We start from the raw sequence: 11,723 nt of genomic DNA on the forward strand, positions 1-11,723 counted from the left end.
AACGGCTAGCAACGGGTCCAAAACGCCCCAAGATTTCAAAAGGGTTAAAATATCACGGATTTAGCTTTCTATGTTTCCCGAAACGGATTACACCTCCTCAAAGTGCGACTTTTAACGTGACGCGGTTTCCCATGGAATTCGAAAGGTTTACGTGTAACATCGGCATAGCTCCTGGTGATTACGAGTCGCATTGGGTCTTGCTTGAATATGAATAAATCCTCTCGATTGCTCATGAATAAGCTCGGCCCCGGTGAATTGATCATCGTTTACTTGGTTTCGACAAAAAGGAGGATGACGTTTCCGGTCACATGTGGTTTCAAAAGGTGTGACGTTAAAACTCGAATGAAGATCATTGTAGTACGAGGATTAAGCTAAAGGAAAATACTTTTCTCAAGTAAATTTGAAGTTAGTAATACAAATTCGTATTACGGTTTCCAAGGTTTGAATCATATGTTTGCTTGGTCCGTCGGTTTGTGGATGATACGCGGTACCCATGTTTAAACGTGGTCCCGAGGCTTTTTGTGAGGCACTCCGAAGTCTAGAAATGAAACGAGGATCTCGATCCGAAACAAAGTACATTCCGTAAGGCATATTTGAACAAGTTTGTTAGGACAAGTTTCTCAAGAAAATTCGCGTCGCGGAAGATTTATCGGTTTCCAAATACGTTCGTCGAGACTATTCACCCTCGAGGCGAATACTAGTATAACGTGAAGAGTCTCTCTCCATTGAGAATTTAGAATAATGATTTCCTTATACGGAAGTACGAGTGTAATACGAGAGAAGTTTCCACCTCGGTGTGAGCATAACGAGTAAATTGTAGTTAATCAATAAGACTGTGCGAGGACGAGATAGTATTCATGTATAACGTATGTTTGAAGTTGAAAGAATTCGTCATTCATTCGGAAACATAAATATGGTTCGACAATATTCGAAGGTGTGTCCCCGGTATGGTTGTTGTCAGTACTTTCGGAGTTTTCAGATGTCCAAACATGAAAGGATGAAGTCATGTACATGGCACATGGTGGTGATTAGGTTGATCGAGTCTAACCACCATCACGTGTCATTAGAACTTTGGTATGTCTTACCGTAATATAACCACGTTGATCGAGTGTCGTTATATTACGCTAACTCATACCTCCATTCCCACATCACTCTATAGATTCAAGTTCGTGTAATCGTGAAGTTTAAAATAAACAAAGTGTAACGACGTCTCTAACGTGACTCGTATTGAATCGAAAGAATTAGTGCAACTATAAAGAAGCGTTCCCCGAGGGAAGTGTATAAATGATTGTTCACGTCAATGTGGTTCGAGTCAGACAATAAGGTATTCAGGTATGAAAAGAGTAACGAGTCATGATAACGAGTAGCACGCAACCGTAGTGATAAATGTTGATGACGATACTCACCTAGAGTAGTGATGGTAGTAACACCAAAAAGTAGATAGTAAGAAACACCAGTGGGAAACCGATAGTAAGTTGAAACGGTGGCAAATAACAATCCGGGAGACAGAGTTCCCGAACAAGTGTGACTAATGAAGTCGTCGTCATCCATACGTGTATGAATCATGAATTTACGTGTGTTACCAAAAAGTGGCGGAATACGAGTTCGTATGATGAAGGTTGGGTACCATTAAAAAGTTTGCCTAAGAATGATTCAAGTATAATGCACAAGTAGTCAAGTAAGTGCTATCTATAGCAAATGTATGTCAGAATGCAAATGCTAACTATCCGGTTGTAGTCTAGACTCACTAATGCGTCCTAACGACTCTGTTAGACACACTAATGCACGTCCTAGTTCCCTACAACCAACGCTCTGATACCACTTGTAACGACCCGACCAAAACCGTTATTGACGGCGCCGTTAACTTAGGTCCCGTTGCGCGGTCGTAGTCCCTATATGAGACTCGTTTGACCAAAATTATGTCGCATTCATTTGAAAGGTACAAGACTTGCAAGTTTAGTTTACAAAACCGTTCGACAACAAGTCTAAGTTTACAAAAGTCATAAAGTATAAATGAAATAACTTGCGACATAATTAGTTTAAAAACACAGTAGCTATAAATAGCGTAAGTATGTAAACAAAAGTTTGAATCCAAAGGTGCTATCACTAGCGTATGTATGTATGTATCTTGACTCCAAGCAAATAATCAGAGTGTATGCATGTATGCTTGACCCCAAGCAAGTATGAGTGTACGCGAAAGCATGTATCAAATAGCCAAGTATGAACCTGAGAAACATATAGAAAACTGTCAACGAAAAAACGTTGGTGAAATCATAGGTGTTTGTAATAAACGTTGTTTTTGAACCACAAGATTTAGTATTCCCATAACGTTGATTATCATAATCGTTTACATTCCAAAAGTATTGTTCGCGAGCACCCAATTATCAAGACTTAACGTTTCCTTCCATAGAACCCCATCACAATAGTGTTAGAACATACACTGTTTCTCGAAAATATATTTCATCCGTAGACGGTAGCGAACCGTCCGTAATGAGGGTTTGTCAAACCCGTATGGCCACACAATATAAGTTCTCGCTTACACCCTGCAAGTGTAACTAATGATAATCGAATTGAGGATTTTTGTTCTAACTCGCTGTGGAATGTTTGTTTTCCTTGTACTTGTGTTCAAAGTATAAAAGTAAGTAGTACAAAATGTAACAAAGTATATGTTTCTCAGCCCACAATTTAAAAGTATAAAAAGTTGTTGAAAAGGTGGGACTATGATCTCACCTCGAGTGCACGAGTATAAATGTACTTCACAAAGTAAACGTGTGCATGAAAGTTGCTTAGCCTTGACCTAAACAAGTAAGTTATATCAATTGACCGGTTACAACACAAGGTCGGGCGAAATGTGTTCAATTAGTCCTATGGCTCGTTACGACTCGATTATGTAGCATGTGAATCAAATTCTCAAGTTTCATGCAAGATACAAGTACAGAAACAAGTTAGGAAGGTTGCATAATCATTTGGTTAAGTTTGACAAAAAGTCAACCTTGGTCGGTCAAAGTCAACGAAAGTCAACACGTTCGGGTCGGGTCCCAAACTATTTTTCTAAGCTTAGAAGTCATATATGAGCATGTTGGCCAAGTTACATGTTAATCGGAGGTGCGTAGCATAGTTGGAATTAAACGAAAAAGTGCAAAGTTGGTCAGCCCCTGAACAAGGCAAATATCGCGCCGCGACAATGGGCGTGGCCTGGTGCCTGGTCAGTTTCAAAAGTTCAAGTCTTGATCCAAAATTCAATTTAGCACAAAACGCAAACCGTAAACACTTAGAACGCGTATCTTATATCGTTTGAAAGCTCTTTTGACGAGTAGTACAACTAACTACTTTTCACCAAACAAAAACATCAATTTCAAAAACCGAAATCTCATCAAGTGATCATTATAGGGTTATTTTCAAAGTTTCAAGTTCGTAAAACGTAATTTATGATTCGGGAATCCAATTTACACATACGATATGCCGTTTCGAAGGTAATTAAGCATACATTGCATCTAAACACTTACTAACAACATTAACAAGCATTCAACGCATCAAAAGTTCATTTCAAAGTCTATCAACCCTAACCAAAATTCACAAAAATCAATAATCATGTGTTTGAAGTTTTCTTAATCAACCTACGCATCAAAACGAAGCTAGTGATACTAGTAACACAATTAAAACATGAACTTTAACAATCAAACAACATTTAATCTTCCAAAATGCAAGATTAAGCAAACCCATTTCAAATGTTCAAACTAGTTACTCAAAACAACAAATCGAGCAAGTAAATCATATATTCATGCTAGACACGAGCCATAGACACTAACTAACACAATTTCAAGTCAAAAACACGAATTTATAGAAATCTAGAGTTTTTAGAAAGTTACCCAAAATCGGTGTGGTTAGTATCAAATCGTAGAGAATAATGAGAGGATCAAGAATATGTAGTCGGATTTGTTGTGAGCTTCCAAGATTGAATTTAGATGATGAATGAATGGAATGGGTTTATGTGTGTGTTCTTGAGATGGAGAGAAAAGAGATGAGGGAGATGATGGAATGAATGAATGGTGGAAAAATGGGTTGACTAGTTGACCTAGTCAACTAGTTTGCCCATTTGGCAACTCCGGTCCCTCGAGTTTCAAAGCGGGTGCGGAATTTAACCGATCGAATATTTTTAAAACGCAAGTTAACGAGAGATGTTGTAATCGAGTAACGGGATTATCAAGAACACTGGTTAACGAAGTGTACAAATATAGGTGACGAGAGATGTCATTTAAAAAAAAGACGGTGTTAAAATAAATTTAACGGAAAAACGCGGGATGTTACAAATACCACATGTAAATAGTAGTTACCAAGCTATTAGGGAAGATATGCAGGGTGGTACAACTCAACGTAGAATATATTTTAAGTACTTGTGTCTATTTCGTCAAACATAAAAGCAGCGCATGTATTCTCAGCCCAAAAATATATATTGCAAAAGCAATTAAAAAGGGAGCAAATGAAACTCACAGTATTGTATTTTGTAGTAAAAATACGTATGAAAACATTGAACAAGTGTAGGGTTGACCTCGGATTCACGAACCTATATCATTTATATATATTAACATATATAATTGTAATCGAACAAATTTATATGTTGTATCTTAAATTATATATCTTATATATTTAGTTTGTATATTCATTTAAAATAATTAATATTTAGATAGCTTATATATATATATATATATATATATATATATATATATATATATATATATATATATATATATATATATATATATATATATATATATATATATATATATATATATATATATATATGTGACTAGTATTATGTTGAAAATCAATAAGTTGTTATATGTAAATATTTATATAATTAGTGTTAATATGTTTATTCTATAATTTTATGTAATACTAATATATTATGTATCAAATATATTTTTATGTATCTAATATTTCTTTGATAAAATAATGTTAATAATAATAATAATAATAATAATAATAATAATAATAATAATAATAACAATAATAATAATAATAATAATAATAATAATAATAATAATAATGAAATTTTAAATAAAAAGGTAGTTTTTAATAATTTTATTCGTTATAATAATCTTAATAAAAATGATAATTTTAAATGATTCTTTTGGTAATACTAATAATTTTAATGAAAATACAAATTTTCATAAAAATGATAACTTTAAAAATAAAGGTTCTTTTAATAATAATAATAATAATTATGATAATATTAAAAATGATAATAACAATAATAATTCTAATAATGATACTTATATTGCTAATTAATAATACTCATACTAATAATAATAATACTACTAATAATAATAATAATAGTAATAATAATTAAACTTTTAAATTCTAACTCTAATTCTATTCTAATAATAATAATAATAATAATAATAATAACAATAATAATATTAATAATAATACTACCTCCAAGTAATGAGCTCCTAAAAATAGAATAAACACCACTTCCCGGGCTTGAACCCGAGACCTCTCGATTAACAAACACACCACTAATCCACTCAACCGTTCGATACATTATAGTTATAATTTGCGGTTTTAATTATTTAATGTATATGAACCATTTATCTTCATCATCATCTTACTATCATCATTATAATATATCATCGAGCTTAATATAACACAATTATCTTGCCATAGTTCGACTTTGTATATCATGATTAAATCCTCATCATCGTTAATCATAATAAGATCATCATTATTATTTCTTAACAACAATCGCCCCATCATCATAATTATTATCATGTCTATCCTAATTATCATTATATTTACTAAAAAAAAATAAAAGCATCATTCTGTGACCAATTTAAATAATCCATATACTTGCTTTCTTGGATCCACTAGTCCACTACAACAACTTTCGGTCCCTTTTCCCTTTAACCAGATAGAATAAGTAAAAGGTAGATAACATCGAATACTAGTAGTTTTATGGGATTAATGTTTTTCATTCGTTAAACTGAAACAGAAAATGGATTTGGAAGTAACCAGCGAGAGTTCACAACAACAAAATTAGCTGCAGGTGGTAGAGGTGGCTTGTGCAAAAAAAGACAAGGTCGATCAAGTTGTCACGGTTGGAGTTTAACTGAAACAAAAAAAATTATCGTAGGAGTAACATGTATAGAGGGGTGATTGTGCGGGTGAAGGTAATGGATTGAGGTGTTTTCCTCAACGGAAACAGAAGTATACGTAGCAACAATATTAGCAAACAGGAAACAAATAACAAAAAAAATATAAATGATTTTCAATGATGGTTCTCGGATGGGGTTGACATGGTGATGGAAAAGGTGGCGGTGGTGACCATGCATGTTGGTGTTTAGCGATTGTAAACAAGACCGAAACAAAAAGTGTGTAGGCATGGTGGTGATGAAATGGGTTTGATGATGATTCTTGGTAACGGTTGAAGTTGAACCGAAAGTAGAGACAAAACAATAGGAGCGGTTCGAGTAGGTTATACATAGTGATTGTAAAGTGGTGGAGAGTTTGCAAGGTGATGATGAACTTAAAATAGGAGCAGGTTACGAGTAGCAACAATAATAGTTCAAGCATTAGACAGGAGGTATTGTTGAGCAGTGATCAAAGAAGATGGTGGGGTGGTTTGGTGGTTCAGTTGGGGTGGTGTAGGTGATTCGGGTTTTGGTGGTATTAAATAAAAAACGCAGGTGATGTTGAAGCAAAGGGTTGGATGATTATGGGATGGTTTTGTGGTTTTGCAGTCTTGTATTATGTAATATATATATATTTAAGCATATGTAGATAGGGATTAATAGATAGATATATGGGTTTGTTTTAAGTGGTGATGTGATTAGTCATCATACAATGTATGTATGTAGATATATGCTCGGTGTGCATCAAATGGTGATAGCAAGAAGACAACTTTATTTAATAATTCATAACATGTGAATATACATATGTAAGAAAACAAGAAAAGACACCGCACTAATTTGACATTAATTTCCTATCAATAATAGTATGGCCACCTTTCGACATATATTAGTTTACAGAGATTATATCGTGGTCCGTTGTTAAATCAGTGGTGGATAAAAGTGCACAGAAAAATTCCAAATTTTTAGATTAACTATATTTATTTATTTTGGTCATTATGGTATAAATTCGTTCATTAATTATTAAATAAATTATATATTAATTATTCACTCCCAACCCCAAGTAAAATATAATATTTGTTAAAATTTATCAAATAACTTCTAAATATATTATTATGGAGCATATAATTTATAAAACTCATTTTCGGATCACCTTTTATTTTAAAATCACATAAGTTCCTTTTTTTTTAACTCGTTTGCTATCAATCAAATGACAATTGAGCGTTACCCTTGTTTACTAAATAACTTCGAAATCCCAAAATATATTTTTAATATACTTTATTTATATATATAGATATTCTTTAAATAATAATTATTATATATTATTATTATTTTACAACATTGATTATAACAATTACAATGTATAATATTTCATATTATTATATACATATATACATATATATATATATATATATATATGTATATATATATATGTATATATATATATATGTATATATATATATATATACATATATATATATATATATATATATATATATATATATATATATATATATATATATATATATATATATATATATATATATATATATATATATATATATATATATATATATATATATATATATATATATATATGCATATCTATTTACAAGCAATCGTATCGTGAGTCGTCAAGAATAGTCAAAGGTCAAAATAGTTCAAAATTTTTGAGACTCAATATTACAGACTTTGCTTATCGTGTCGAAATCATATAACAATAAGTGTAAATTTGGTCAAAAATTTCCGGGTCGTGACATATTAATACATCATAATATCATGATAATGTAATAATTTAACATCTCATTAGATATTATAAACAATGGGTTAACAACATTTAACAAGATCATTAACTTAAAAGTTTCAAAACAACACTTACATGTACCGACTAACGATGACTTAACAACTCAGTTAAATGTACATACATGTAGTGTATTATGTTGTAATAATACACTTTTGGAAGACTTTAAGACACATATCAAAGTACTTCTATTTAACAAAAATGCTTACAATTACATTCTCATTCAATTTCATCAATAATTCTACTCGTATGCAACCGTATTCATACTCGTACAATACCCAGCTCCTAGACGTATATACTATTGGTATATACACATAATAATTCAGCTCTTAGTAGCCCTAGATAGTCAACAAACATGTGGAACCAATAATTAGACAACTAGCATGACTTATGAGCAAGGAAACAAAAACAAGAACTCCTTTTAACCCCACTCACCTTCACCACTCACCACCTACTCCATTTCACTTCCAATTTTCTTCCCAATTCTCTCTCAAAACACACACACTCTTCTATGAACGTCTAAGTTACTATTTTTCCAGCAAAAATCATCAAATACAAGCTTTGGTTATTACCTATAATTATCATAAAACTATTACTCAAGAACACATCAAGAACACTTCCAAGTTTACAAGTTTACTTCCAAGTTTCCTAATCCATTCCAAGCAATCATCTAAGATCAAGAAAGCTTTGTTATTTATAGTAGGTTATCTTTCTAAATCAATGTAATATTCATATTCAAGCTTTTATTCAATTTATATAACTATAACTATCTTAATTCGAGTAATAATCTTACTTGAACTTATTTTTGTGTCATGATTCTATTTCAAGAACTTCCAAGCCATCAAAGATCCTTTGAAGCTCAAGTTATTTTTTCATCATTTCCAGTAGGTTTACCTACTAAACTTGATGTAGTAATGATGTTCATAACATCTTTCGATTCATATATGTATAACTATCTTATTCGAAGATTTGAACATGTAATCACTAGAACATAGTTTAGTTAATTCTAAACTTGCTCACAAACAAAGTTAATCCTTCTAACTTGAATTTTAAAATCAACTAAACACATGTTATATATCTATATGATATGCTAACTTAATGATTTAAAACCCAAAAACACGAAAAACACCGTAAAATCGGATATACGCCGTCGTAGTAACACCGCGGGCTGTTTTGGGTTAGTTAATTAAAAATTATGATAAACTTTAATCTAAAAGTTGTTCTTCTGGGAAAATGATTTTTCTTATGAACATGAAACTATATCCAAAAATCATGGTTAAATTCAAAGTGGAAGTATGTTTTCCAAAATGGTCATCTAGACGTCGTTCTTTCGACTGAAATGACTATCTTTACAAAAACTGTGATGCCCCATACAAAACCATCGTGTACGAATCATCAACAACAGGATCATTACAAGGTTAAATACTATATGCGGTTTGAAAACAAGTTTGCATTCGTGAATAAAGGTGATGTCTTAACCAACATCAAATGTCTTACAACAAAAGTATGCTTCAATGAACATAAGCAATTAGTAATAGTACGTGACCCAAGGGTCGTTACAAATCATTGTTTCAAAAGGTAACATAGTTTGAATGCAAATAAAATGTTTCATGCGGTGACAAATCTAACAAGCGCAGCGGGTGTCTACAAGGTATGACTAGTACATCAGCGGAAGCAAGCAACCTTAAGCACCTGAGAAAAACATGCTTAAAAAGGTCAACACAAAGGTTAGTGAGCTATAGTTTAAGTATAACAGTAATGTAAGGTAGGCCACGAGATTTCAGTGCTACAAAGAGCGTTTCAAAACAGTATGTAAAGTATATGTTTAACCGTGGGCACTTGGTAACTAACTTAACGTTTATAACCCCCTGAAAGTACACTTGGCGAGTGCGTATGTTTACGAAGTATTAAACACCCGTTAAATGCTAGCGCTACTAGCCCGAGTGGGGATGTCAAACCCTATGGATCCATATCTAAGATTCGCGTTCACCAGTTCAAAAACCAATGACTAAACGTTACCAAGCTAAGGGGAAAGTTTATGCCGTTGTATAACCCACACATATATAAAGTTTAAGTACTCGTGCCTAGTATGTAAAACGTAAAATGCGCATGTATTCTCAATTCCCAAAATAGTTAAAGTAAAAAGGGATGCTATAACTCACAGTGGTAAAGTAGTAGTAAAGTTGGTTCGGGAAAGTAAGCAAGTATGTTTGTCCGAAATGGTCCGAAAGTCCTTGATGTGCGTAGAGGTGTATACGAAATAGTTTATATTTTACTAGGAAATACTATTAAATACGATACAATTTTACACAAGTTATTTATTTATTTATAGAGTGGATATACCTAAACCTTGCTACAACACTTATAGGCAGTGTACCTAATCGTACAGTAGTGTAGTTTTTAGTAAGTCCGGTTCGTTCCACAGGGATCTTAGCCAAGTTTAACGCTATATTTTTAAAACTATATTTGTAAAAATATATATATATATAAAAGTAGTATTATTATTATAAAAGGGGGTTTTTACCATTTAATGACCGGTTTGTCGATTTTTAAACTTAAGTCGCAGTTAAAACCTAATGTAAAATATTAAATATATAAAACTTAATTTAAAGCGTATAGTAAATAACGATAATGAAATTGCGATAAATAAAAGTGCGATAAATAAAATTGCGATAATTAAAAAGTATGATAATTAAAAGTGCAATTAAATATGAAATAACAGTAAATAAAAGTGCGATAATTAAAAGTGCAATTAAATATGAAATAAAGGAATTATGCTTATTTAAACTTCCATAATCATGATGTTTGACGTGTTGATTTTAGTTTATTACCATGGGTTAATTGTCCTTTGTCCTGGATTATTCAATATGTCCATACGAATTTGTCCATAATAGTCCATCAGTCATAATCATAAAATGCAGAAGTCTTCGTCAAATTATTCTTATTCCCGAAGTCAAATATTCCAACTAATTGGGGATTCGAATTGTAACAAGGTTTTAATACTTTGTTTAATGAATACACCAGGTTATCGACTGCGTGTAATCCAAGATTTTATTACTTTGTTAACAATTACACCAATTACCCTTGAATGTAATCCACCCCTGTTTCAACTAGTCTATTAAGTATTAATCCAGTTCCGTGTCCGGTAAAATGTACAATTATTGGTATTTATAGATATCCCGCCTACCGTACCCGATTAAGCGTATGTGGTTATTTATAGATACGTCAAATTATAACCTTTATATTAAATTAACGAGGTATCGTTAAGTTAATATAAAACCCATTAATAGCCCATAGTCTAATTTCCACTAGTGTCGTTCTTTTATCCAAACCCCAATTATGGTCCTAAGCTCAATTACCCAATTTTAATATTTAGCCCAACATCACTATTATTTCGGCATTAAATAAGTATAATAATAACTTAGCTACGAGACATTAACTTAAAAAGGTTGAACATAACTTACAATGATTAAAAATAGCGTAGCGTTACACGGACAGAATTTCGACTTACACCCTTACAACATTTGCTAACATACCATTATTATTAGAATTAAAATTAAAATTAAAATTAAAATTAAAATATTATATATATATACGAGTGAGAGATAGATTGAAAAAGTGGTACAAAACTCGGCAGATTTCGTGGCCTTTTATAGGCAGATTCTGAAATGACTGCTCCGCTATCGCGAAGCAATTGTGCCTTCCAGCTCCGAGATCGTGAAGGCACGCCTTCCAGCTCACCAACTTTTGGCCATTTGATTGTCGACGGTTTATAAATATATATATAATATATA

The sequence above is a fragment of the Rutidosis leptorrhynchoides genome, chromosome 10 (assembly GCF_046630445.1).
Source record: "Rutidosis leptorrhynchoides isolate AG116_Rl617_1_P2 chromosome 10, CSIRO_AGI_Rlap_v1, whole genome shotgun sequence".
In the NCBI taxonomy this organism is placed as follows: Eukaryota; Viridiplantae; Streptophyta; class Magnoliopsida; order Asterales; family Asteraceae; genus Rutidosis; species Rutidosis leptorrhynchoides.